Consider the following 27,751-nt stretch of genomic DNA (forward strand, 5'->3'; position numbering starts at 1 on the left):
GACAGGAATCTGGCAGGATTTCCCAGCATGTCGAATCAAATGAACAGGAAATGCAGGTGGAAGGTCTTTTGTCAGAGAAAAGAATGGGCAAGGCTGGAGTTACAGGGACACCATAGCTGTCTAGGGATGTGGCTTATAGGCTCTATCCTGGGTCTCTCAGTTAGATGCAAGTTCTAGTCTCGTCCTTGGGCGAGACAGAGGCTGAGCTGAGCCAGCCCACACTTCTCTTTGATGTCATTTGATGTCAGTCCTCAGTTCTGCCCTGAACTCTCAAGTCCTGAATCCCGGAGCTGACAGACTGAGGGTGCAGTGTGGAGACCCTCACCCACCACCTGACACCTGCTAGAGCATTAAGTCACACCCCAAACCCAAATCCTGTGCACCATACAGTAGATGTGCTACCAAACATCCCAGGGTTTTGAAAATCCCAGGGACAAAGGAAGGATCTGGCCTCCTGGGAAAGGTCCCTTATAAATATCAGAGCAAGGAAAGTGTTGGCAATCAAACACCAGCCTGAGGCACACAACCCTACGACGGGGGGGCCCTGAAACACGGAAGAACAGACTTCTGTGCCCTTCTCCTCTTCCTGCCCACTGCACAGAGCCCCCTCAGTCTCCGAAGCAGAGGGTGCACATGACTGCTCTGGGTACAGTCTCCCATCTCTGGTGACATCACCCATTGTGGCCAGAAGCGCAGCCGCCAGCAGGCAGAAGTAGGAAGTTCTAGACTGTGGCTGCTGCTCCAGCTGGGGTCTCGGGGCACTGCACAGGATCACCGCTCTTTCCTTCGGGCTCTCAGACCCACGCTGGGCCCTGCAGAGTCAGAGGCCTTCAGCAGGACGTTGGTCACCCTTGATCTCCGTGGGAGTCGGAAACCCTCAAATGAAAGACAAGAGCTGCAATCATCACCCCTCAAACCTACACTCCCCATTTCCCCAAATCTTCCACATCAATCCTAGCAGCAGCAAACTCCACCAGGGCTCAATGTGTTCATGCTAAGGCAGGCTGAGGTCAGAAGCTGGAGATCATTTTATGCATGTCCCCTATGTATTTGGCGTTGTGAATTCAGGTAGCCAATGGTATCTACCTATACATGGAACTTAAAAGTAGTTTGTGTGACCATGGGATTGAATGTCTACTTGTGTTTTTGATTAACTGACAGTTGGGTAACAAGTAGATGAGAAAGACCTTGAGTCCAAAGATGAACTAGCTCTGACCACTCTCCTGGTGTTCCCCACAGAGGACTAGCTAGATGGGATCACTCAGTGTTCACTAGTGCTCCTGAGACAAATATACATCTGTGTTTCTTTGGGACAGTAAAACAATGAGGTCAACAACCAGACCCAGAGGAATCCCAGCAGGGCTATGTTTTAACCAAGGTATGAAGGAGGGCCCTGAGAACTCTGGTCTTGATGTGATCAGAGGAGTGGCAGATGTGAGATGGGGTGCTGTCTTCAGGAGCCTGGCCTCTTGCTCTTGATCCTACTGTGGAGACCCAGAAGTTACATCTAATGTCAAGGGGTTTAAGTAGCTGAGTAGGAACCCTGCCACATCTGAGAGAGATCCTCACATGTGATTAGAGACTCCTGGGGCCTAAGCAGGCTTCCCAGGAAGGGGGAAGAGATTGCCCCCGCCCAGTAGTGACTAAGTAGTACCCAGATCCTTCTACTCATGAGCAGGACATGGGATCAGGAATGATGAGCAGAGGCATTTCAGAAACAATGCCAGTGTGGTGGTGTCTGAACCACACAACAGACGTGGGACCAGATGCAGTCATCGCTGACCTCACCCTGCCCTGCAGCCTCTGCCCTCTGCCTTCCCTGCAAAAAGAATGGCTGCAGTGGGCCTGGGAGAATTGGGACACATTTTCTAACCAAACATGTTTCTAGGCCATGGTTAGTGGAGCCTACCCAAGGGCTGCTGATAGAAGCAGGTGAAAAGCAGCGAGTGTTTTTATCCCAGACCCGTGGATACCTCATTCTCTGTGGTCTGAGTCTGTCCCGTCCCTGCTGACCTCTGTCTTCCAGTGCTGGCCAGCCTGAATCCTAGTCTTCGCCTCTTCCCTCTTCCCACATAACAAAGTGTCCGACGTGTCCCGTAGCTGGAGGAGGGAAGAACAGCAGATGTCTGCACTGTGAGTTCTCGGTTCAGCCAGGACGCCTGTGCTTGCCTTGTTCTCTCACTGTGCCAGTAGCAGTGGCTGAACTCAGACGAGGAGGATATTAACTCAGTTCAGCAACCGTGACCTCCTGCCCTGGGAGCGCTGGCCCTCGTGCTGAGCCCTACCTTCACCAAATGCCTGGGCAGCCAGCCGCCTCTGCCCTCACAGGGCCTCTGGTATTATGGCTCTCCCTACTATTTTGTCACAGCAAATTTGTGCCAAGTGCCTCTGGGCCATTGTCTTGGAGATCAGAGATGTGTGGGGCTGTCTCCCCCATAAAAAGCTTTGCTCCTGACAAGGGAGGTGTAAAGTGATATCGTGACTTTTTCAGTTCTACAATCTTTCCAAATTTCCAAATCCAATTTTTTTTTAAGTTCTGAATTGCCTCATTTTATATAAACATTTGTGGAAGCAAATTACTCGACCAGGTTCCTTGTGAAGCCTTCAAATGCAATCCGAACCTGTTTCAAGCTGGAAACAGGGCTGTAGTTGGGGATTCTCCTACCCCGTGTTCTCTGGCCTGCCGTCCTCCTCCAAGCATGTTCAGACCTTAATTAAAACCCTTTGTCTTCTTCCCATATCTTGTGACATTTTTTGCAGAGTGTAGAAAGTAGCTGGTATAAGTGCTGGCGACAGAGTTCCCATCCGGGGAATGCAATGCTTTGCTCCAAAGAGAACTATTAGGCCTCTGTGGAGGGAGTGAAAGTGAGGTTGCCCCAACTCTGCATGGACCTCTTCTTTAAGATCCCTACTAGACCCACATGTGACAAGTGTCTATCACTGAGAGGGGCATCCCAAAGCAACGCGAAGGCCAGCCACACGCCGTGCTGTGACAATGGGCTGACCATTCTCTCTGGTGCCTCTTCTAGTTGCTAGGCTCGGGGACTGTGGGCAGAGCCAGGAATGAAGCACCCATGGGAAAGATAGCCCTTGAACTGAAAGCTGATAGGGCAGGATTCTGGCATTGCTGTGGACTGTCTGGTGGCATGTGGCGTAAAGAGGCCAGTCAGGGATGATGTCAGACTTGACGCCAGCCTCATAGTTGAAGATAGGACTTTCTCCCAGGAGGGAGAATGAAGGCTTTAGGTCACAGAGTTAATGGGTAGTCTTGGTCCGCATGCTCCCTGCACACATGACACGTGTTCGCAAGCCCTGATTTCTCATACCCGAAAGAAACAGTCATGAGTTCATTTGTTTTGTGTGAGCAAACTGCATTCCATGTGGGGAATGGAGGAGGTGGGGTGAGGTTGTGGGGACAACTCAGAGGTGGGTTCATCATCCAGTTCAGTTACTGACCCAGACACCACGCAGAGGCTTTCTTAGATGGTCTTTGTATTTCTCCTCCCCTTGTATACGGAGCTGTATGAAGGATGGTAGAAAGAGCACACAGTTTATAGTTTGTTCCAGCAAAGAACAACAAGAGATGTGTCTGGTGTCTAAACCTTGTTCCTGCCTCCACTTCCGGTTTGAAAGGACTTGCTTTGTTATGCTCATGGGGCGACCCCCACAGGCGCCCTGAGGAGGTCTGTGCACACAGTGAACCACTGGGTGAGATGGCTACTGACTTTGGGCAAACTGGCCTCCAAGGAAGGCAGAAGGTTGGAGACTATTCGGTCCCATGGTAGTGCTGTGCCCCACCCTGCTGACATGGTGAGACCCCAGCAGAAAAGACTGGAGGCCCCTGTTAGCCTCTCTCCACTCTGACGGGGTGTCTCCCAGAAGCGACTCAGAGCAGAGAAAGGTTCACTTGGGCTCACGGTGTCAGCGACTGTCAGTCTATGATGACGCAGTGACTGGACTGGCTCCTGTCTGGCAATGGGACACGATGCAGCTGGTTACACTGTGGGACAGATGGACAGCAAAGAGGGCCGGTCTATACGCTTCAAAAGCCTACCGCCTACCTCGACCCAGTGAACACAATTCCTGCCCTGAAGTTCTCCAACTTTCCAAAACACCAGATGGGGGCTAAGGGCTCAAATACATGAACCTGTCAGGTTATTTCACATTCGGTCGTCTAAGCTCGGTGGCGACCAATTGATAGGCAAGGGATGTGACATGACCCCCACGCAAAGGACCTCACTAGACGTTACCCATGTGTGTCTTTATGCCAAACCCTAAATATGAATCTAGAGCTTTCCTTGCCTCTCTGTGTGGTTTCTACTGCATTTGCCTTAGTAAGAACTAAATACACAGTCAGTCTGGAGTCTGGGTGAGCTAGAGAGTCTGAATTGCAACTGGCGTCTGATGTAAGGGTGGTCTTGGGGTGTCTGATGTAAGGGCAGTCTTGGGGTGTCTGATGTAAGGGTGGTCTTGGGGCGTCTGATGTAAGGGCAGTCTTGGGGCGTCTGATGTAAGGGCGGTCTTGGGGCGTCTGATGTAAGGGCGGTCTTGGGGCGTCTGATGTAAGGGCGGTCTTGGGGCGTCTGATGTAAGGGCGGTCTTGGGCGTCTGATGTAAGGGCAGTCTTGGGGTGTCTGATGTAAGGGCGGTCTTGGGGCATCTGATGTAAGGGCGGTCTTGGGGCGTCTGATGTAAGGGCAGTCTTGGGGCATCTGATGTAAGGGCGGTCTTGGGGCATCTGATGTAAGGGCAGTCTTGGAGTGTCTGATGTAAGGGCGGTCTTGGGGTGTCTGATGTAAGGGCGGTCTTGGGGTGTCTGATGTAAGGGCGGTCTTGGGGTGTGTGATGTAAGGGCGGTCTTGGGGCGTCTGATGTAAGGGCGGTCTTGGGGTGTGTGATGTAAGGGCGGTCTTGGGGCGTCTGATGTAAGGGCGGTCTTGGGGTGTGTGATGTAAGGGCGGTCTTGGGGCGTCTGATGTAAGGGCGGTCTTGGGGTGTGTGATGTAAGGGCGGTCTTGAGGTAGGGCTTTGCCCTTGGCTTGCAGCAGCACATTCTCGTTCTGTCCTGGTGGTGTACCGGAGCTGAGCTGCAGGAACACAGCTAGAGAAAGGACCATTCTGTATGGGAGAACAGGATTCTCTGGAACAATCAGGAGAACACAAAATACATGGTCTGGGAAAGGAAGGACTACTGAACAGCTGAGGGAGAAATACCCTTTGATTCCTGAGTGACCCCTAGGTCACCACAGTTGAGAGTAACGGCTGTTTGGTAACTGATTCCTAAAGTTGACGCTAAGGGTGTGGAGAGGTGGAATCAAGTGACTGGAACTTGGCTCAGTGCTTGGCTCTGGAAATGTAAACTCCGAGCACAATAGACAATCTCCTGTTGTCGTTTGGGAGAGCTAGAAATAAATCACAAGAATGAAAACGAGCTCAGGCTAGACCAAGCTCCAACTGATGTCCATCTGAATAACAGGCTCTGGGTTGTCCATCAACGGACATTCAGGGTAGTAGAGAGGGCCTCTTCAGAACATATGGTCTCCAGAAAGAGAACCCAAGTGCTCAGCGACCAAAGCAAAGCATGGGCTGACACAGAGGGTGGTTTAAGCTTCCTTTGGAAGGTTCCCGAGGAGGGAGCAGTGAGCACAGCGTTGTGCTCAGTGATCTGGGGCTGTGACGGTGATTGTGAATGCTGAGGAGGGGAAGCACAGGTTTGGGTTGACACAGGACCCATATGGCAGTATGGAACACATACATCCCATCACCCCCCCCCAACACACAATCTGTACATAATCCAGAAACAATGCAGTTAATTCTCAATATAACAGGAAATCAATAGACGGATAAAGACCACTGCTTGTATTCTCTGAGAAAGAGACTTGCCAGAGTCGCCCTGGTATTGTCAAGAGGCACATACCCACTGAAGTGGGTGTGAACAGCCAAATGTTTGAGACAATTGAGTTAAAAATTCTAATCAAAAACCACATCCAGTCTTTGTTCCTGGTCCAGGCATGCCACTGAAGACACTTGGGCAGTCGTCTCCTGTGTGAGCCTATGTTTACAATGTTGAAGTGACTCACAGGCATTGGTGTCAAAATGGAGGATGGGCACCAAAAGAAAAAAAAAACCATCGTATTAGACAGCCGTCAACTGGCCCTGACTGTCAGGATAGAAGGGGCACAAGGTGGACTTTATGCTTGTGGTCAATCTATGACCAATAACTGCATAACACAAGCAGCTAGAAATGGATGCCACTGCTCAGCAGGACCTCTGGGGGTGAGAACACTTGCACCTGTTTAGAGGGGAGGGTCCACCTGCAGGATTACAGCCTCATAGTAAACTGGGGTGTGTTGTGTGATTGTTCCCAGGGGTGACATGAACAGGCGCATAGTTACCTGAGAGAGAGACCATGAATGACAGGCTTTTTTTTTTTTTTAATTCCTTCCCAGGGGGAGACTTAAACAGTATCTACCCTTCTAAGTTCTCAAGGACAAACCGAAGCACGCATGATTCTGCCAACGCTCACTGGAGGAACCAATGAGTTTACTAGGCTTCATTATAGATGACAGGTGTGGGCGCTCCCTGCCCCCTGTCCCAACCAGCTTTACCTAGAGAGCCCTACTAAGCTGGGTTGAGGGCTTTCCCTACAGTCACATAGCTGGAGATACCCCTCACTCACTCACCCCCACCCCCAGCCCATTCTAGTCTTCTCTGGCCTGTGTGTACTCTAGCTCCCCCTCCAGGCCAATGTGTAGGAGTATCGGCCAGCTCTAGCTGAGATGACCTCTGGCAAAGGGCCACAGCTGACTGCACAGAAAGTTGCTCCACCCGGATGACAGTCACTCTTGACACATGTCAAAGTGACACCTTCAGAATCTAGCTTGGCGAAGCAATGAATTTACCGAGAGTTTTTTACAGAAGTGTGGGTGAGGGATACATATGTAAAGATAGGTGGCTTAAAGGAGTCTGTGTCACCGCTGTGACAGCTCCAGGTTCAGACCAGTGTGCAGAGCCTTGTACCCAGTCCCAGAGGGCCTTAATGGGGTCCCTGCTCCACGTGCTGCAGCTGCCTGTCTCATGGGGTGTCCATGAGACGGTGCCCACAAGTAACAGCAGCGTGGGCACCAGCCCAGTGGGCACACCAGGGCTCAGGTTGGAGGCTGAGGAAGAGGAGCTTCTTATAGAGTACAACTCTTAAACCTGAGGGTTCTCATGCCTGGAAATGGAAACCTGATAGAGAAGGAACAGGATTTATTGGAGATGGCATAAAGCGTTTAGTGGCCCAGGCAAGGCAAAGCTAACACATGGGTGAGTCTCATCAGCCATGTGCCCGCCTGGACTTTGTGAGCACGCAGAGAGCTGCAGACAGAGCCGGGGAGAGAGAAGGGCTTTCAAAAGAAGGGGTTTGTTTCAAAAAGCATTTTAGGATGAAGTGCATTGCTTTTTTATGCTCCAGAAGGATGCGGAGTGGAAATCTGAAGCTCACTTCTTCCCACCAGGGGCAGCTGCTGAGAGCAGCATGTACTTACCCCCAGAACAACCTGAGCACAATGGCACTCTCACTGGGGAGAGACCGAGGGCAGTGGTCCTCTGTCCAGGAGATAAAGCAACTACACAGATTTCTGGGAGAGCGTGGGGTATTACCGGGAGGTTAAACGCCTAGTCAGGGATACGCAGGCACTCGGGGAAGTTTCCTTCCCAGCCTGCCCTGGTACACAGCTCAGCTGCCTCAGCATCTCTGAGTGGTGTCCACTGTCTTGGTGTCAGAGTCCCCTACCCCTGCAGCGGGTTCTCAGGGTAAGAGCAGGAGGACACCCAGGCACTGTCCCCAAGGCTGCTGCTCCTGCAGGAGTTCCTCGGCCAGCAGCTGCCCCTCTGTGGGGTGCACTGCCCCTGAGTGGTGCTGACAGCTCTGGAGCTGGATCAGGGAAGAAGGGCCCAGTCCTGCTCTCTAGCTCAGGGCCCTCAGGGAGACCCCTCCACCCTGTCAGGGGATCAGAGGCCTCCAATGCCCAGGGGGAAGATCTACAGCCTTTGGGCGCTCTGGTCCCTCTGGCCTCTCACTCCAGCAACCCGAGGGCATGCATACATTTTGTGTTTCCTCAGGAATCTGTGACATGGGCCTGGGCAGCACACTCTGTGCCCACTGACCACACTCCAAATATTTGTTCCAACCATGGGCCACACATTGCCGAGATCAATGGGAAGGAGGTGACAGAGGAGGACAGGTAGCTTCTCTACACAAGCGCACAGCCTTCCCACCCACTTGTGTCCTGGGCGGCCTTTGTCCTTCCGGCCTGCCCCGGCTCTAGGGTACAAAGACCTGTAAAAAGAGTTAGCTGCCATGGACAGGCATGTGGACCCCCAACTTCTTCCCTCAAATGGCTGCCATCCCACAACTGCTCCTAGTCGAGATTACACTACATCTCAAGGATCCAGGGACATTGCATGTGTAGTTTACTGGTGTGTTTTATAAACACAACTGCACGGCCAAGTGCCCTGGATTCCTTCCTGGGTCCCCGCGGGATTCTGCAGGCCTCCCCGTTGGAGAAGGCTGCTGAGGTGAGCTCACCTCACAACCCAGTGCACTGTTTACTGAACTTGTCTCTGGTGGAGGTCAAAGAGTTTGTAAGTCTGCACCACGCACACACAGGTGCGTCCAAGACCCTTTGCAAAAAGAAGACTGTATTCAGAACCTGGGGGACATGGAAAGAGACAGAAGGGACCACGGAGCAGGTGGACACCACTGGGAATGGAGCAGTAAGCCAGCAGAGCAGGGGGTCAATGGGGATGCAACTCAGCAGCATTTAAGTTCCTCTTGGGCAATGGACGCCTGGACCTTCCTGCCCAGGTTCTATAATAAACCCCTGAAGATAGCTCTAACCAGAATTAAGACCCCGTCTATACTCCATCCAGGGTCACACAACCCAACCCAAGGTTTCCCGCCACTTCAGAGGAGGGAGGAGCCTCATCCCACTGCAGGCTGACATGACATCCAATGTCTTCTAGAAAGGCGGGACACCCTGTCTACATGAGGAACTTCTCTCATGTCAGACAGGAACAGACACTATCATATGAATCACACGCAGGAGAAAGGTCTAGGGATGAAAACGGGAGATTCCTATGCTCACACCTATATGACGGGATTCTGTCTCTTGCCATCACCCATACTGGGTCTCAGAGTCATCACCCTATGCCAGACCCACCAGTACCCATTGCCACACTTTCCTGTTCTCCCCTCTGCCTGCCCAGGCTCTCATACCACCTCTCCAGTGCCATCATTTGCATGGCTGAGGAGCTAGAGCGGAGGGATGCCCATGCTAGGGACCTTGGAATGCTGCTGCGTCCCTGTGTCCCGTGTCTGGAAGGAAGCATGGCTGTCCTGCCCACTCCTTCCCTCCCAGCCCCTCCCAGTCCATCTGCATACTCCTTGCTTTCAGCCCCACCCTGCTCCATCTGCTCCTAGTAAGGCCTGCATCACAGGACCCACACAAGTCTCACCTGCCCTTAGCTGGGCAGCTCTTCCTCCTCATGACAAGAACATGTCTCTCTCTGCATGGAAAGACCAAACCACTTGGCATCTAAGGTCTCGGCCACAGTACCTGCGCCAGCCTCCCTTCCACATGACAGTAGCACCTGACCCCCTTCTGTGTATTCTCCTCTCAAGAGTCCTCCAACTCACATCATAGTGACCCCCTCCCTAGCCAGCCTACTGCTGTCACTGCCTTCAGGCCCAGCCTCACACCAGCACGCTACTCATAAGACATCTCAGTACTTCTTCTGGTCCTAGCGCTAGTTCACTTCTTTGTATAAATTGGCCTGGGCATTTCCCATAATCCTTCCTGGTTCACTCAACAGTGAAAGTTCCTCACAGCCTTCAAAACTCAGTTTAAAAGTCAGCTTCCTCCAGCGGGGCCCCAACATATCTTTCTGCCATTCTGGGCCTGTTCTGCTCTTCAAAACTGTGTGCATGCGGATTGTAGCAAAGGGCAGTTTGTCCTGATAAGCAGCCCATGCAGGAATCAGCCATGCTGTGCCCCCCAACTTTAAAAATCTCTTTAAATGGGAGTGACCTAAATATACAGTTAGAAGTAAGAGACTAGCACCATGGATTAATCAGCAGTAAGAACTGCTCACATTTTGTTTAAAGCAAGAGAAAAGCCAACTTTTAATACAGAAACACAAACTAAAGGTAAAGGGGTGAGAAAGACACCCGTTTTGCTCACACAGATCAATGTAGACAGAGTAACCCCATCAAACAAAACAGTCATCACGGGGAGGAAAGTGATCGTGGACAGAGTTCACTTTTGGCTCAGGAGGTCAGTCCTCAAAGTCAGTCCCCAGCATCCACACCCCTGGGTTCCCTGACGTGAGAGTCTCACATAGTAGGAGGCGAAGATGATGCGCAGGTTTGCAGAAGAAATAGACAAATCCTCCAGCACATCTGAAGCCTTGGTCCTTCCCTCTCAGGAACTGAGGCAGGCAGAAGACAGACAGGCAGGCAGAACCTCATTGGCAGGCACAGCCTCACCTGCCACCCGACTGCATCAGCATCACACAATGCCGCCGTGAGCAACAGGAGAATCTCACCAAGAACACATGAAACATTCCTGAAAAGCCTGTAGTGTTAGCGCTGCCCTCGACACATCTGTGAGAGCACACAACACAGACACACAAAGCATATTCTCAGCTCAAAATGCACAGAGAGCGCAGGCAGCTGGGACGTCCACACAACACAGACACACAAAGCATATTCTCAGCTCAAAATGCACAGAGAGCGCAGGCAGCTGGGACGTCCACACAACACAGACACACAAAGCATATTCTCAGCTCAAAATGCACAGAGAGCGCAGGCAGCTGTGAAGTCCACACATACCGTGAGATTCAATGGAACATGAATGTTGGGTCCCTTGAGGACAGGCCTTCACACCCCCACTTGTCCTGTTTTTCACTCTTGTGGTTGTTTGTTCTGAAAACAGGAACAATCTGCTGTTCTCAGCAATGTGTTTAAGAATGTTTACCCCTAAGCCATGTGAGTTACGGTGATGAGCTTCCTGCTTTTGCTGGCTCGGCCTCCCCTGCTGAGGGCTATATATACTGTGTGAGAAAATGGAATAAAGGCTTGTCTGCAGAACCTGAATTTGTGTTGTGTGTTAATCCCGACATGCCTCGCTACAGTTGCCATGCTGGTGTGGCAAGTGGAGGTCCCACCGAGATCTGAGAAAGAAGGGGTAGTGGACGGGGTCGTCCTAGGCCAGTAAGGATGGATTGGGGTAAAATGGGATCCACAAGCAGTAAGAGAGATAACTAAATTATTAGAGAAACAAGGAACCACGGTCAAACAGAGAACTATAGAGGATTTTCTTAAGACTGGAGCTGCAGCAAGCCTTTGGTTTTTGACAGGTGGAGGTTTGAACATCTCCTATTGGAAACAGGTAACAAGAGACTTGCAGAAACGGCTGCAAAAGGAGGGTGTGGATAGCTTCCCTATATCTACCTTTTTGCTATGATGCCTGGTCCGCCATGCCCTGCTTACTGATAAAGTGAAAGTGAGACAGGAGGTCGTCGCAGCTAAAGAAATACTTGAAGAAATAAGAGGAGGGGACTCACCGGTCCATAGGATCAGCGGAGGAGTCACATAGGGACCGAAAGGAAGAATCAGGAGTATGAGGGGGAACTTTGGAATCTGGCTCAGGACCAAGGCTAGCACCAAAGTCTGCACGCTTTCAGGAGCAAAACCAGATAGCAATAACCTCTGAGTCAGAAAATGGGGAAGACAGCCCCAGCTCTAGTGCAGAGGATAGTTTATCTGATAAGGAAGAACAGCTAAGGCAGGAAATTAAGGTACTTCAAAAAAGGCTGAAGCGCTGTACAGTGAAGGATTCCTTATGTGTGCTGTCAGCCTCACGTGCTTATAATGAGGATTTGTGGGAGGCCCGTTGGGGACTGACAGATGACCGGGAGATCTAGGAGGGCTCAGGAAGAAGAGGGGGTGTCTGTTTTCAGCCTCGGCACACAGTTGCTCCGGTCATAGAGGTACCTGATCCTAACAATCCAGGACAGATGCTGAGACAACATGTGGCCTTGAGCTTTAAGGAGATGAAGCATTTGAAAGAGGCTGTGGTGGCATGTGACACTCAGGCCCCCTTTACTCTTGCCATGGTAGAATAGTTTGTGGCATTGAATTTTACACCTTGTGATTGGCAGCTGCTATGCTGTGTGGTACTATCAGGAGATTACTTATTGTGGAGGGGAGAATATCAAGAAAATTGTTTACAAATGGCTAGGTAAAATGCTCACGCAGGACAGGCACAGCACAACCTAGACATGCTAACTGGAGGGGGAGCTTATGCTGATGTGGCCAATCAAATTGTGCTCTATCCTGCCATATATCCCCAAATGGCCACTGCAGCTACCAAAGCTTGGAAAGCCCGCCAAACAAGGCCACAGGGGACCAGTTGTTCAAGGAATTACAAGGGCCTTCAGAGCCTTTCCAGGATTATGTGGATAGGTTGCTACAATTGACAGGAAAATTGTTTGGTGATGTGACCACAGCTATGCCCATAGTTAAACAGCTAGTATTTGAGAATGCAAATAAATACTGTAAGGAAGCCTTGTGGCCACATAAAGCAAAAAGCTTAAATGAATACATCCAGATCTTCCAGGATATTGATGGGCACTTCATTCAGGGCCAGGTGATTGCCGCTGCCATCAGGCCTGGGTGAGGACCCCAGACAACTGGGGATAAAACCTGCTTTAACTGTGGTGCCCCTGGACATTTTAAAAAGGAATGTCCACAGCTCCCTCAGGAAGCTACCACCAGGCTAGAAAAGTGCCCATGATGTAAAAGGGGGGCCCATTGGGCAAATAATTGCAGATCTAAGACAGATATAGATGGAAGGCCTCTGCCTGTCCAAGACCAACAGCAGGGAAACTGGTGGAGAGCCCCACTCCAGGGCCCCAGAACCTCAGTGTATAGAGCAATGACACCAGGAGTCAGGGGATCCCACCCCGGCAGTGGCCGTATCCAGTTTGTTCCACAGAACAATCCTTTTGTGTTGCAGACCTTGCCCGCATCACCACAGGAAGTGCAGGATTGGACCGCAGTACCTCTGCCCAAGCAGTCTTGACAGCCCAAATGGGGGTTCAAGCTTTACCCACTAACATTTTTGTGCCGCTCGCTAGAGGGAACTTGAGGCTTATCTTAGGAAGAAGCAGTGCTATCTTGAGGAGAATTCAAATTCATCTTGGGGTTGTTGATGCAGAATATCAAGGAGAAATAAAAATTATGACATCGGTTACTCAAGGAGTTACAGTAATTCCTCAGGGGAATCGTATTGCCCAATTGGTCTTGGTACCCCTAGTTAACACCTCCAACCCCATGGCCAGGTCCAGTCAGAGTGCTAAGGGTTTGGGTCATCCGACCCTGCAGCCTTTTGGGTAGCTCATATGAAAGGCCACAGTTAGAATTGATTATCGATGGGAAGTCATTTAATGGGATTTTAGACTCTGGAACTGATGTCTCCATCTTGTCCTTACAATCCTGGCCTAAGAAGTGGACATTAGAAAGTAGTACTGCCACCCTACAAGGAATAGGTCAAGCAAGTCCCAAGAAGAGTGCAAAAATATTAAAATGACAGGATAATGAAAGCCGTGAGGGTTACTTTCAGCCATATGTCCTCCCAGGACTCCCTGTTAATCTCTGGAGAAGAGATGTCCTGAGTGAGATGGGAACTGTCTTGACCACTTGGCCCACACCACCACCACCAGTGGCCCAAATCATGCAGCAACGGGGATGGAAACCAGGGCAGGGGCTGGGAAAAAAATCTTCAGGGCCGGTCGCAGCCAGTGACACCAGATTTAGTTAGGGTCACTGTTCCCAAGCCTGCCCCAATTCCTGTAACTTGGAAATCTGACAATCCAGTTTGGGTGGAGCAGTGACCCTTGACTCAAGAGAAATTGAAGGCTACTCATGCCTTGGTCCAAGATCAGCTTGCAGGCTGGGCACATTGTCCCCTCCACTTTCCCTTGGAATACACCCATCTTTGTCGTAAGAAAGAAATCTGGAAAATGGAGACTATTACAGGACCTTCAGGCTGTCAATGAGGTGATGCAGCCTGTGGGTCATCTTCAGCAGGGATTGCCTTTCCCTTCAGCCACACCCCGGGGCTGGTATATAATTATAGTGGCCTCCTTTCAGTTAATTTTAAGGAACCAGCTTTGTGATTCCATTGGATCATACTCCCACAGGACATGGCAAATAGTCCTACCATATGTCAAGCTTATGTTGCTGCTGCCTTGGAGCCTGTCTGCTGTCAATTCCCACAGTTATATGTTGTTTATTATATGGATGATTTATTAATAGCAGGGCCTGATCAAGATTAACTGTTCAAGGCTTATACTCAAATGCAAAAGGATTTAGGGAAGGTGGGACTGATCATAGCCCCTGGGAAGGTCCAAATGCAAGCCCCATATTCCTACCTTGGGTATCAATTGACCATGAATGGAATTGAACCAAAAAAATTAACTACTGACACCTCTCATCTTAAAACCTTACATGATTGGCAGCAGTTACTGGGAGATGTACAGTGGATACGCCCCTCCCTAGCAATCAAAACAGGTGACTTAAGACCATTGTATGATATGCTCTTGGGAGACCCTGACCCAACCTCCCCCCAAACATTGATGCCTGCAGCCAGACAGGCCTTAAGGCTTCTTCTGGACAACATTGAAAAGGTCCATCTCCAGCAGATTAATTATGATCAATCATTAAATTTTGTAGTTCTTGCTTCCAATTTTGCTCCTACAGGAGTCTTTGGGCAGGATGGACCTATTTATGGGTACACATGCCTGCCTCTCCAGCAAGGGTAGTCACCCCATACTATGAAGCTGTATTACAATTACTTTGGAAAGCTAAGAAGGTTGCTGCCCAGACATTTGGGAAGTACCCTGACAAGATTATAACACCTTATACTAAAGACCAGCTAGTACAATTACAGCAGTACCATGATGAGTGTACCCTTTTTCTCACCTCCTTTTCCGGAAGTTTTGATTCTCATTATCCTCAGCATCCACTAATGGTCCTACTCAAAAATCATCCCATTATATTACCCCAAGTGATTAGAGGATCTCCCATACCCTCAGCTCGTGCTGTCTTTACAGATGCTTCCCCTAAAGGTAATGCAGTAGTGGTTTCTGGAGGAAAAGTATGGAAGCTTCCTGTAGGGGATGTATCAGCCCAAGCTGCGGAGGTAACAGCTGCCTCCTTGCACTCCAGCTCTTCCCTGGGGAACCTGTAAATTTGTATACCGATAGTGTGTATATGGCCCATATCTTTAAGCCATTGGAGACATCTGCATATATATCACCTACCTCTAAGGTCCATCATTTGCTTAGCTGCGTTCAGCATTTGATTTGGCAGCAGACTGAGCCTTTGTTTATTGAACATATCCGCAGTCATAACCTGCTGCCTGACCCATTGTCAGCATGTAATGATTTAGCTGATAAACATATACATGTTTGCTTTACTTTTGACCACGCCCAAGAAATACATAATGAATTTCACCTTAATGCGTGCTCTCTTTGGCATCATACTCGATGCACGCGAGAAGTAGCACAAGCCATTACATCTTCTTGTCCTCAGTGTGCTCCTTTCCTAAGCAGCCCCAATTTAGGAGTTAACCCACGAAGGTTACAACCAAATCAATTATGGCAGATGGATGTTACACACCTGCCTGCTGCAGGGAAACTTAAGTTTGTCCATGTATCTGTAGACACCTTTTCAGGAGTAATTTTCACATCCTTACATTCAGGAGAACGAGCAAAAGATGCCATTGCACACTGCCTATCTGCTTTTGCCTATATGGGCAAACCTGAGGTTATTAAGACAGATAATGGCCCAGCATATCTCAGCAAAAAAAAAAAAAAATCCTATGAAATTTCCCATAAAACAGGCATCCTGTATAACCCAATGGGTCAAGCAATTGTGGAAAGAGCCAATCAGACCCTCAAGCAATATTTTCAAAAAATTAAAAGGGAGGAGTTCATGTTCTCCCCAGCTACTCAATTATCCACCATTCTCTTTATTTTAAATTTTTTGACTCTGGATGCTGAAGGGCACTTGCCTATGGAGCGTCATACACAAGTTAGGGCTCAGATGGGTTCGTTGGAAAGATTTGAAAAAAGGAAGATGAATGGAACCAACCCCCTTGTTGGCAAAGGTGAGGGGGCTGTATGTGTTTTTCCTCCAGGAGTTGATAAACCAATTTGGTGGTTTGTACGGTTTGTGCCAGAGCAGTGTGTACGGCCGGTGACTCAGGATAAAGATTGTGACACTCCTGCTTCAGGTGATGATTCTGGTAACAACAGAATCATGGGTGATGGGGAGCCTGGTGAGAAACCCCCACTTTTAATGCCAGTTAGTAAAAATAGCCCCCTCTTTCCCTCACTTTTTGCTAGCAACATAACAGTGGGGATAGCATTGGCCCGAGTTGATCCGGAACAGGGAAATTCCACTTAGTAACCTGTCATTAGTGAAGTTGTCCTCCTTTGGTCATGGATGTTTATTACTGCATAATGCCTACTAATAATCATATAGGACTTAGAAATATACTGCATCCCATCCTAAGAGAGGATTTGAAAACAAATATAACATATACCTATTGTCCCAAGCCTGCTCCTTGGTGTTGGGATGCTGATAGAGATTTTAATCTCCACCCCACAGTTATGTGGGAAGAATGTATCACTCAAGAGCCTGATTTGTTAAAAGGTAGGAAAGACATGTGGTGGTATGGCCATAGGCCCGCGATGAAAAATTCCACCTTTCATGGGTATGAGTAATTGTTTTTAATGCTACTGCCAGTTTTAACCAAACATATCTTTTTGAAACCTCTCTAAAGATAAATTATACTGCTGGACGCAATATAACTATTCTATTCTCTGCTTGCGTTCTTTTCCCATTTTTCTTTGTATTGTGAAATGGCACTTTGGAGGGCGATATTCTTAATTGTTCTTCCAGGATCTGCAAGCTGAGTAATTGCTGGTACAGTTCTGATGGAGCTTTGATGGTTCGAGTGCCTCCTGGGATTCCTTTACCGGGGCTGGTGTCTCAAGAACATCAGGAGATTATCCTTTATCCACAGCAAGCAAACAGCTACAATTGTTGCTGCTATTGCTATCGCTGCCACTGCAGCTATGGTTGCTGGAGTTGCCATTTCGCCGACAGCTGTGACTGTGGAGACTGTGGATCAGCTGTCTGGAAGGGTTAGTGAGGCCCTGCAGAGATAAAATGCTCTGAATTCTCTTATTAGATTTGGACTTTTAAATTTAAATCAACAAACTGCACTTTTGCAAGAACAGATAGATTCCCTTTGGCTCCTGCAACGAATGTCTTGTACGTTACACCTGCTAATGTAAATGCTTCTGAAATGGTTAAACAGTTAAATGTATATTTGAATAGCCCTTGGAATTCCTCCTTTTTGAATTTTACCCTGAAGACAGCTCATCATATTGCTGGTATTAATAGTACACAGGTCCGTGTTGTGTCTGGATCCAGTCAGTGGAATGCCATGACCCAGCTTGGGGGCTGGGTCCAGCGATTGTCTGGATGCTCTCACTTGGACTGATATTGCTATTGGGGTTATCTTTTTTGGATTCTCTGCCACTTAATGCGGCAATCTCACATACAGCACACTGTCACTCAACTTGCTCGGACTGTCTTCCGGGAATCAGGAAGCACTAGAAGTCTGGCTGCAGATGCTGCAGAAGTCATGAGGGATCCCTACTATGGGCAACTGTCCTGGTATAGAGAGCTCACCTAAGACAGGGATTAATGCCTCCCATAGACGGGTAAGAGCCTCTATCTGGGGGAGTCCTAAGACAAGGGCTCTCATGCTTTTAAAATAAAAAGGGGGAAATTGTTGGGTCCTTTGAGGACAGGCCTTCGCAACCCCACTTGACCTGTTTTGCATTCTTGGGATTGTTTGTTCTGAAAACAGGAACAATCTGTTGTTCTCAGCAATGTGTTAACCCCTAAGCCTTGTGAGTTATGGTGATGAGCTTCCTGCTTTTGCTGACTCAGCCTCCCCTGCTGAGGGCTATATATACTGCGTGAGAAAGTGGAATAAAGGCTTGTCTGCAGAACCTGAAGTTGTGCTGTGTGTTAATCCTGATGTCCCTCACTCAGAGAACTACAGTTGCCATTCTGGCATGGCAATGAAAACTGTGGAATCAAAAGAAACTAAGAGAAATTTGAAAATGTCACATGAAATACAGACCAAGTCAACTTGTATGTCAGTGCTGAGGGCAATACTGGGCAAGCACACAGCAGGAAATGGGCAAGACCTAAATCACTAACTTCAGTCTCTGCCATGGGAAGCTAGTTCAAGAGAGGGAGGGGAAGCCACAATGCCTTCCTGACCCAACCCTGAAAGTCTCACTGTCTCTTTGGCCATAGTCTATCGACCTCTCTGGTCAGCCATGATTCGTCAAGGAAGATGATGTCGACTGGGCGGGGCCGTTTGGGGGTGTGGGTGCCTGGAGGGCCACTGGGAGCCATCATCTTCTATTTGTCAGGATGATCACTCAGGGCCAGGCACCATGGTGGCCCCGGCCACCAGCAATCTCACTGAGACACTGGAGCCCATCTGCCCTGGCTTCCTTCTCTCTCCAAAACACCTTCCGACCACACCTCGAGTGCTGCCTCTAGCACAGGGCATCTGTGACACTTTGTGTTGGTGCCAGTGTCCCGTGTGTGCGGTCCTCTACAGCAGACACACGTGCGTGCTGTCCTCTACAGCAGACACACGTGGAGCTGTCCTCTACAGCAGACACACGTGGAGCTGTCCTCTACAGCAGACACACGTGGAGCTGTCCTCTACAGCAGACACACGTGGAACTGTCCTCTACAGCAGACACACGTACGTGCTGTCCTCTACAGCAGACACACGTGGAGCTGTCCTCTACAGCAGACACACGTGCATGCTGTCCTCTACAGCAGACACACGTGCGTGCTGTCCTCTACAGCAGACACACGTGGAGCTGTCCTCTACAGCAGACACACGTGCGTGCTGTCCTCTACAGCAGACACACGTGGAGCTGTCCTCTACAGCAGACACACGTGCGTGCTGTCCTCTACAGCAGACACACGTGGAGCTGATGAGCGTGGGTGGCTGAGGAACTGAACTGGAGTTTACGTTTCGTGAAGTTTGACACACAGACCTGGGGGAACGTGCTGACCCCACAGTTTCAAGCCCCTCCACACTCCAGTGCCCTAATGCTCAGGCCCTGATAATGACCCACAGCACTCAACACAGGCTGGGCCCCTCCCATCTCCCGTCCTGGCCTCTGCCTGTTCCACTGGTTTGCTTAGAGTCTGTAGAAACCAGAACACCAACTTCATTCCACCTGAAACATTCTTCCCCACACAACCCCCACTTTTTTATCTCACTGATTTCTAAACTGGGGTTCTCTTCTGGCTTCTGTGAGTGGCGCCTCAGACTTGAACATCACTGAGCAACAGGAGGGTAGAGACACAAGGCTGGCCCAAGGGGAGGCAGGGACAAGCCCCATCTCAGTCACTCTCACCCACTCACAACCTCAGCTTTCACGTCTGTAAAATGGTGAGAAACACCAGCGTCTTCCTTGGGAGGCTCACCTGTGAGCTATATGCAGAAGACAAGGCTGGGGGGGGTGGTGGTGGAGGTTTGCATGACCAGACGCCGCACTATAATTCCACAGTTGCAGAATGGAGGCCTTCATTTTGAGGTTCAAGGGTGATGGAACCAAGTCTATTTATGGCTTGGAAAATGGAGGAAAAGGGAGAGCCAGAGAGTGTTAAAACGTCACCAGAGTGCATTTGTGTGGCAGCTCTGGGCTGCATGTTGTTGCAAATCCTCTGGGATCCACGCGTCTGGGGTCTGTGCACCCAGCGGGTGATGGTATGGGGTGGGGACTCACAAAGGTAACCACCTTTGCCAGGAACATTCATCTTTTTCCTGTTGGACCCTGAGACTGGCCACACCTCTCTGGGTGAATCAGAGACTGTTCTGTGGTCCTGTTCCACTCAGAGGTGCACTCCAGATGGGGCAGAGGCAGGCAGGTGCACCAGGTACACATTGGGGATCTTGCAGGAGGCAGAAGGCCATGTAAGTACAAGCAGTGTGTGCCCCTCTATGCAGGCTTGAGTGGTGTTTGGGGCAGACACCATAGGACTGATGGGACCAAGGGGCAGAGGAAAAAGAGGCCAAGCCACCACAGAAGTATTCCGGAGGAAAACAGGAAGGCTCTGCAAGGGGCTAGCTCAAGGCCAGGAGAGGCCATCCTGCTCAGGTCATACCCCAAGGATCTGGACATCCCTCTGAATGCCACAGACTGACTCTGGGGACTGAGCATGCGTGGGAGATGCTTCTGCTGTGAGAAGTGCTAGATGTGGGAGAGCAGCGAGATTGTGACCCTCTCAGCTGTGGGGCCAAGGAGCCTGACTGGGCTCTCTACTCCAGGGCGCACTGTGTGTCCCTTGCCTGGTGGCTATGTCCTTTCTCCCGGACAAACAGATCTAGGACGGGGACCCTTGCACTTGGGTGACTGACTTTACTCCTCAGTTTCCTTAGGTGTGACGTGGAAGGGGACAGCAGGGCTATTGCTTTGGAAGACCTTCAGTACTGGAGCAGTAAACCAGCAGAGCGTTCATAGCTGCTGGGGTAAGTGCTCCTCCACCTGTGCACAGCCCACCCTCAGCCCAGGGGGGTCGCTGCCCGGTCCACCCTAAGCCCAGTCCTGATGCATGTTTGGGGTTGGGTCTGGAGAGTAAAATGAGCCTCCGAGACCTTGGATATGTCACTACCTCTCTCTGGGCTCTGGTATCCCATTTGTGCAAAATGGATGCTCTGTTGCCACAGGATAGGCGAGGGGAAGCAGTGACTGATATAACCATTCTCAGCTCCATCTGCAGGGTTGGCTGCATCTTCGAGGCTGCTGTGGGATGAATGGTCCTCCAAGGTGCATGTGTTAGAATCATAATCCTCAGTGCTACAGACCAAGGCATGGGATGTTTCAGGGGGATCGCTCTGGTGGTGCTGCAGTCATGAATGGCCGTTGTGGATGTGGGTTCCTCGTTGGGGAGATAGAGGTGAGGCAAAGGCAGATCGAGCCTGCTCTATCTTGTCTGGAAGCACCATGGGAGGACAATATAGTCAAGACTGCTCCCGCTGGCCCTTTGATTCCGTGTTTTTCTCACGCACTACCTGGTTTTTTGGTCTTCTGTCACAGGATGACACAAGGGACTCTCACTACCAGGGTAGTAAGACAATTCCGGAGGCCATCACACAGACAAAGTGCAATCAGAAAAACTAGTGTCAGCCTTTTCCTTTAGTTAGCATCAGTGTTTTTTTATTGATTCTTTGGGAATTTCACAGCACATCCCCCAATCCCACTGATTTCCCAGTCTCTCCATATCTGCCTTTCACCCTTGTAGTGCCCCCCCAAAGAAAATTAAAAACAAAAACAAACAAACAAAAACCGTGTTGTTCCTCAGTCTTTCTGGCCTCTCCATCCCCTCCTCATTTGTCTCAGTGGCATTGGGAGCTGCGGTGTGTCACGCAGTGGACCCTTTGGTCCATTCAGCCTTACACAAATGTTGATTGTAATGAGTTGTTGGTCTGGGTCAAGGCCTCTGGTTCTGGTTCACCATCAATATTGGACCCCCACTGAAACTCCTCTTGGGTATTCTGCTGTCGCCCTGAGTCATGGAGATCCTGCACCTCTGGTTCCATAGGACCAGTCCCTTTATGCACCCCAGTAGGTTATAGATGGAGCAGATATTGGAGTGGACCAACTCAAAATACTGGATGTGGGCCCAAGTGGTAGCTGAGTTGGTCAGTTCAGTCTTCCACCAGAACCGCCCTGTTGTGGAATATCACCTTATCTGGGCAAAGATGTGTTACATTTGTTTAATGATGTAAAGGTGTGTTGTTTTGCCTGCCTAAGTTACCTGATTGGTCAAATAAAAAAGCTGAAGAGTCAATAGCTGGCAGTAGAGGGATAGGCAGGGCTGGTGGGCAGAGAGAAGAAGTAGGAGGAGTCTTAGGTTCAGGGGAAGAAGAGAGAAGAGAGGAAGACTCCTGGGGTCAGCCAGGCAGGCACCACTCAGCCAAACACAGAGAAGGACATACAGAATGAAAGAAAGGTAAGAAGCCCCAATACAAAATGTAGATGAAGAAAAACAGGTTAATTTAGTTAATCGAGCTGCTGGGACAAGCGTCAGATAAGGCAGAGCATTCATAACTAATACTAAGTCTCCGTGTCATGGTTGGGTGTCTGGAGGTCCGAGAAAGCCTGCACCCACGGCGAAAGATGGGCCTGTTTTCCTGTTACACCACCCACCTCAGGCGCGGGGCGGAGCCAGATCTCCCAGTGAAAGGCAGGGCTGGCTCAGCAGGGTCCTTGGATTTCAACATGCACGGTTTGCACGGTAACACAAGCCAAGGACATAACCACAGCCCCCAGCTACAGCAGGACCAAGGACCCAGACGTGCCTAGGCCCTGTCACCACCATGGTCTTGGGGAGCAGAACAGGCCACCCATATCAACCCCTTGCTCATCTCCTTCACCTCTGCTTCTTCAGTCCTGCCTCTCTCCACAGCGCAGGAACCCCTCTGCTTCTCTCCCCCTTCTCCACCGTGGAGTTCCTCATTACAGGGGTACCAGTACCAGGAGGGCCTGTGCATGTCTTCCACTTGACCCGAGCCTTTTCCTTTGAAATAGCTTTCATTCACAAGACATTATACAAGTGGATAAGGCACACAGAAATAAATTTACATATTGATATGTATGACTATAATTTTAGGGCCATCGTTTGTATCATAAAGAAAAATAACATGCCATCAATGTTATCACTCCACAAATCAGAGCATTTTGTGCCTATTATGTGATTTTTATACTATGCCATTGAAGATGAGACATTTTACTTCCTTCTGACGGACACGCTGAAGACTCCCCATAAATGTCTGTTTCTGGCCTTGGGGAGGGACCTAGTCAAGCCTTCAGCCATGAATGAAGTTATAATGGCGTTGATAGGCTGAGTCAACGCTGAATGCATTCCTTACCATTCATTTCAAGTATAAAATTTAATGCAATATTCATATTTTATTAATCCTTTGAGAATTTCATAAATACATTTGAACATATTCACCCTTACAGCTTCCACCACTAACTCCTCCCAGATCCACCCCATTTCAACTCCTGGTCCCTTCCTTCCTTCCTTCCTTCCTTCCTTCCTTCCTTCCTTCCTTCCTTTCTTCCTCCCTTCTTTCTCTTCTTCTTCTTCTTGCTTTAGAAACAGGGTTTCTATTATGTAGGCCTTGCTGTTCTGGAACTTGTTGTGTAGACCAGGCTGTTCTTGAACTCACAGACATCCCTCTGCCTCTGCTTTGAGTGCTGAAATTAAAGGTGTGCACTGCCATGCCTAATTGACAGAACCTAGTTGGCCATATACTCACGTGGGTGAGACCATCCACTGGCTCATAGTTGCCCTGCCAGAGACCATGCCCGTAAAGAACCCTAACTCCTTTCCCCAGAAGCCATCAAGTGCCATTAGCATCTTAACCTGGCTGGGGTGGAGGTTCATGAACCACTCCGTACTAGAATGCTGACTGCCTTTACCTTGTACAGACTTGTGGAGGCAACCACTGCTGCTGTGAATTCATAGGACAGTGGTTCTTCTGGCCAGAGACACTCTTGCTCCACCCCTCCCCCAATCTTTGGTTCTTACTGTCTCCCACCCTCTTCAACAATGATTCCTGAGGCTTGGCTGGGATTGTGATGACTGTATCCACCTGTGGTAACTAGTCTCCACTGACCTGTATCCAACTGTGGTAACTAGTCTCCACTGACCTGTATCCACCTGTGGTAACTAGTCTCCACTGACCTGTATCCACCTGTGGGTGAACTAGTCTCCACTGACCTGTATCCACCTGTGGGTGAACTAGTCTCCACTGATAATTGTTTTGTGCACTATGATCAGTTGTGAGTTCATGCTGACCACCATCCACTGACCACAGAAACTCAAAAAATCAAGTTTCATGTCTAATAGAAAAACATCAACGCAGGCTACACATAAAATCACGCATGATAGGAGCACAGCAGGTGATGTCAGTTCTTATTGGACATGTTTCCCAAGAAACTGACTCTTTTAAAAACAAGGAAGAACCATTAGGGGAAAGATGGAAAACGAGAAAAGGCATCATTAAGCATCATGAGAGAAACGTGGATGTGGACGGACAGAAGTCGGGAGAGAGTAGTAAACAGTGAGAGATCAACAGTGACTCCCAAAGTGGCAGAAACTCTGAGGTATTGCCTTACAGGAAGCGGAAGGTGAGAGGGAGAGGGTGAGACTTCGTGTAGACTAAGGAAGAGTTGCAGGGAGATTGAAGTAAAGCACCCCAAGCTGAAGCTGACCACCAGGGACCTGGTGGAGACATGACCAAGCACCAGCAGGAAAACCCAAAGCAACAACAGAAAGAAAACATGAAGCTGTCACTGCAGTCTTTCTGTCAATGAGACGATGCTGAGGACTTGTTTCCTTGGGGGACACTGGGCGCTGACTGGCAGTGATGAGCCAGTGTGTTCTTGGGAAATGCTGGGCTCCAGAGTAAAGGAATCCAACAGGCTTCCATGATAACAACGGAAGAGAAAGCAGGGCCTTCCCAGTGGAAACAGCAGCTTAGAGAGAAAGCAGGGCCTTCCCAGTCGGAAGCAGCAGCAGCTGAAAAGCTTCAAGGCAGGCACAGGAGCTGTGGCCTCAGTACCATTGAGTTGGCTTCGAGGTGTGAAGGACGGACATCCCAGTGGTATTGGGCCACCTGGGTCATATTGCTGCCATGACTTCCAGAGAGAGGAACAAGCTGACTTCCGTCACTGAAGTCCTAGAGCAGCAGTGACATAGGACAGATGACTGGTGCTCAGCGTCACTGTGTTCAGTGCCGACCCGTGATGGGCCTGGCAAGGGAGTGGCCATGGGCTGCTAAGGGGATAGCTTTGTAATCCATGAAGTTCTACCTCTGTGTAGATTTCCTAAAATGTGTTCGTTGTGTTCATACTACAAAACGGGTTTTAGCAGCTGGTAGAAAGTGACTACATTTAAATGAAATATGCACAAAAAATAGGGCAAACATATTTACATTAAATATATACATTAAAAGTAGAAAACATGATACTAAAAATAATATCTACAGCATGAAACATCAAGAAACACATATACAAACCCAAACTTAAACAACTCGAAACCTGTTCTCAGAGGAGGAGGCAAAGAATGCAGCAGCTTCCATTTGCAGATCAAAGCTCCACCCCCCCACCCCCATGTCTTCACAGCTCCACCCCCCCCACGTCTTTACAGCTCCACCCCCCAGGCATCTTTACAGTTTCACCCCCCAGGCGTCTTTACAGCTCCACCCTCCACTCCCCCCCCCCCCATGTCTTTACAGGTCCCAACACTGACAAGGTGAGAGTTACAGGAGGATGTGAGTGCTTGGAGGCACCCATGAGAAGCAGCCCATCAGAGGCACCTCAACCCTGGAAGGTGACCTAGATGACCATCCCAGGACCGTCTAGGGGACCATGTGCTGTCTCTGCTGAGGATCATGTGTGCGGAGCACCTTAAGGGTCTTCCCTGGAGGGAATTTTCAGGAAACCCACAGGAAATTCTCAGGAAATCCTCTGTTACTGACCCTGAAGCAGAGCGAGAGAAGGGTGTCCCTAAGATGGCAGGATGGAGAAGCTGATTGCTGCATAGCTAAGGACCGGAAGACCTGATGGTCAGAGTGTTCCCACTGTGAGATCCATTCTGGGACCCCTCAAGGTAACAAGGGCGTGTTTCTCATTCTGTGACAGATCACCACTTAACAGCACCGTGTCTGCCCTGTGGCTTCCAGTTAAATGAGACCACTGGGACCAGGGCTGAAGCTCAGTGGAGCATACACATGAACTGGGCCATCAGCAACACCAAAGAAAAGGAAGCTGGGGCAGGACCAAAATAGAAGATGAGGAGGCTGAGGAGAAATTTTACACACAAAAAACTACAAGCACCGCACAAATGCACACGAGGCCAGGGCTATGGGAGTGGCGTGACACATGGGAGAGGGCACAGGGAGAGTTACAGACAAGGAGCCGATAAGAAAAAGGAAAACGGCTGCTTCTGTCATGCCACACACAACTCTATGGGCCCCACTTTGCTCTAGGGAACTCATTGGTGAATGGACTCCAGGCTATTGGATGCTTCCGATTGAAGGGTCTTCAAGGTTTGTTCCAGCCTCAAAATGCAGGGATTGGTGAAGACTTCAGGTGAGAAAATGGCCTGAAGGCTCTAGAAGAACCCAGGAGCACCCACAGATTGACCAATTGCCTATTTTAGAGCCCATCCTTCCCTGGAGAGTCCAGAAAGCCTCTCTGTAAACAGATGAAGTAAAGATGCTGCTGAGACCTGAAACTGTGGGTGTAGGATGTCTTCCCCAAACCCCTACCTGGCAATCATGGGAACGTTGATTCCGAGTCCCTGCTGCACCTGAGAGAGGTAGCTGTTTCCCTAGATTGTTTACGCTAGGGTCAGCAAGAACCAAATGTCCTTTGCACAATCCCTGACAGAGTCCAAGTAATCAAAGACAAGTGGTGAGGTATTCAGCACAGAGGGAGCCATGGGAGCAGAATGAGTGGGTAGGATTATTTTCAACTAGAAGTGCGTGTGTGTGTGCGTGCATGTGTGTGCATGTGCATCTGTACGTGTGTGTGTGTTGTACGTGCATGTGCATGTGCCTGCATGTGTGTGTGTACATGTGTGCATGTGTGTGTGCGCGTGCGTGCATGTGCGTGTGTGTGTGTGTGTGTGTGTGTGTGTGTGTGCGTGTGTATGTGTGTGTGTGTTCAAACTCAGGGCCACATTCCCTTGTTGATAGCATTGTTCTCCGTTATCAGTTTATGACCACTGGAGAGGTAAAGTGTGCCCAGGAGGCAGATATGTTCTGAGTGCTTGTGTACTTACAATGTGGATAGTGTTTTGCCCGAGGGCTGTGATGCTGGATGACAAAGAGGGTACAAAGATGAGGATGCGAACATTCCTTCAGGATCTTAGAGAGTAATTTGCTGCCCTCGACTCCTAGGGTACATAGATAGAATCAACAGATCAGATTCCCGGAAGAAAGCAGAAAGGCACGGGTGGGTTGGCCTGATCTGGGAAAGGATGAGCGGACGGGAAGCACAGGAAGGCAGTAATCAACGGGGATACACAGAACCTGCCCACATTTACACAGCTATGGGGGCTCGCTGCCCAGCCAGCCTAGTCAAAGCCGTGAACCCCAGGTTCAGGGAGGGACTGTCTCAAAACAGCAGAGAAGCAGTTAAAGACTCCTGGCATCCACCTCGGACCACAGCAAGTACACACACCACAAAATAAGAGGAGACCCAGCTGTGAAGGGCCCCCCCATACTTGAAAGACCCCCATGTCCACATACTATGTTAAACTCTGCTGAAACTTAACTGAGCCATAAAAAAAAAAAGTCCCCAGGCTCAGCTAATAACTCTGCGAAATTTAGCTGGGCCATAGAAGGAAAGTCCCCCAGGCCCAGCAGGATATCTATGGGTTGCAGACTCGCTGACTAGGCTGAGGAGAGGGAGTAGCCCACCCCCAAGGCATTCTATCGAAACTGTCAACTTGCTGCAGGGTTCTCTATCTAGCTTTGTGTTTTTTCGGGGAAATTCGGGAATA

The sequence above is a fragment of the Myodes glareolus genome, chromosome 2, assembly GCF_982192425.1.
Source record: "Myodes glareolus chromosome 2, mMyoGla1.1, whole genome shotgun sequence".
NCBI lineage: Eukaryota > Metazoa > Chordata > Mammalia > Rodentia > Cricetidae > Myodes > Myodes glareolus.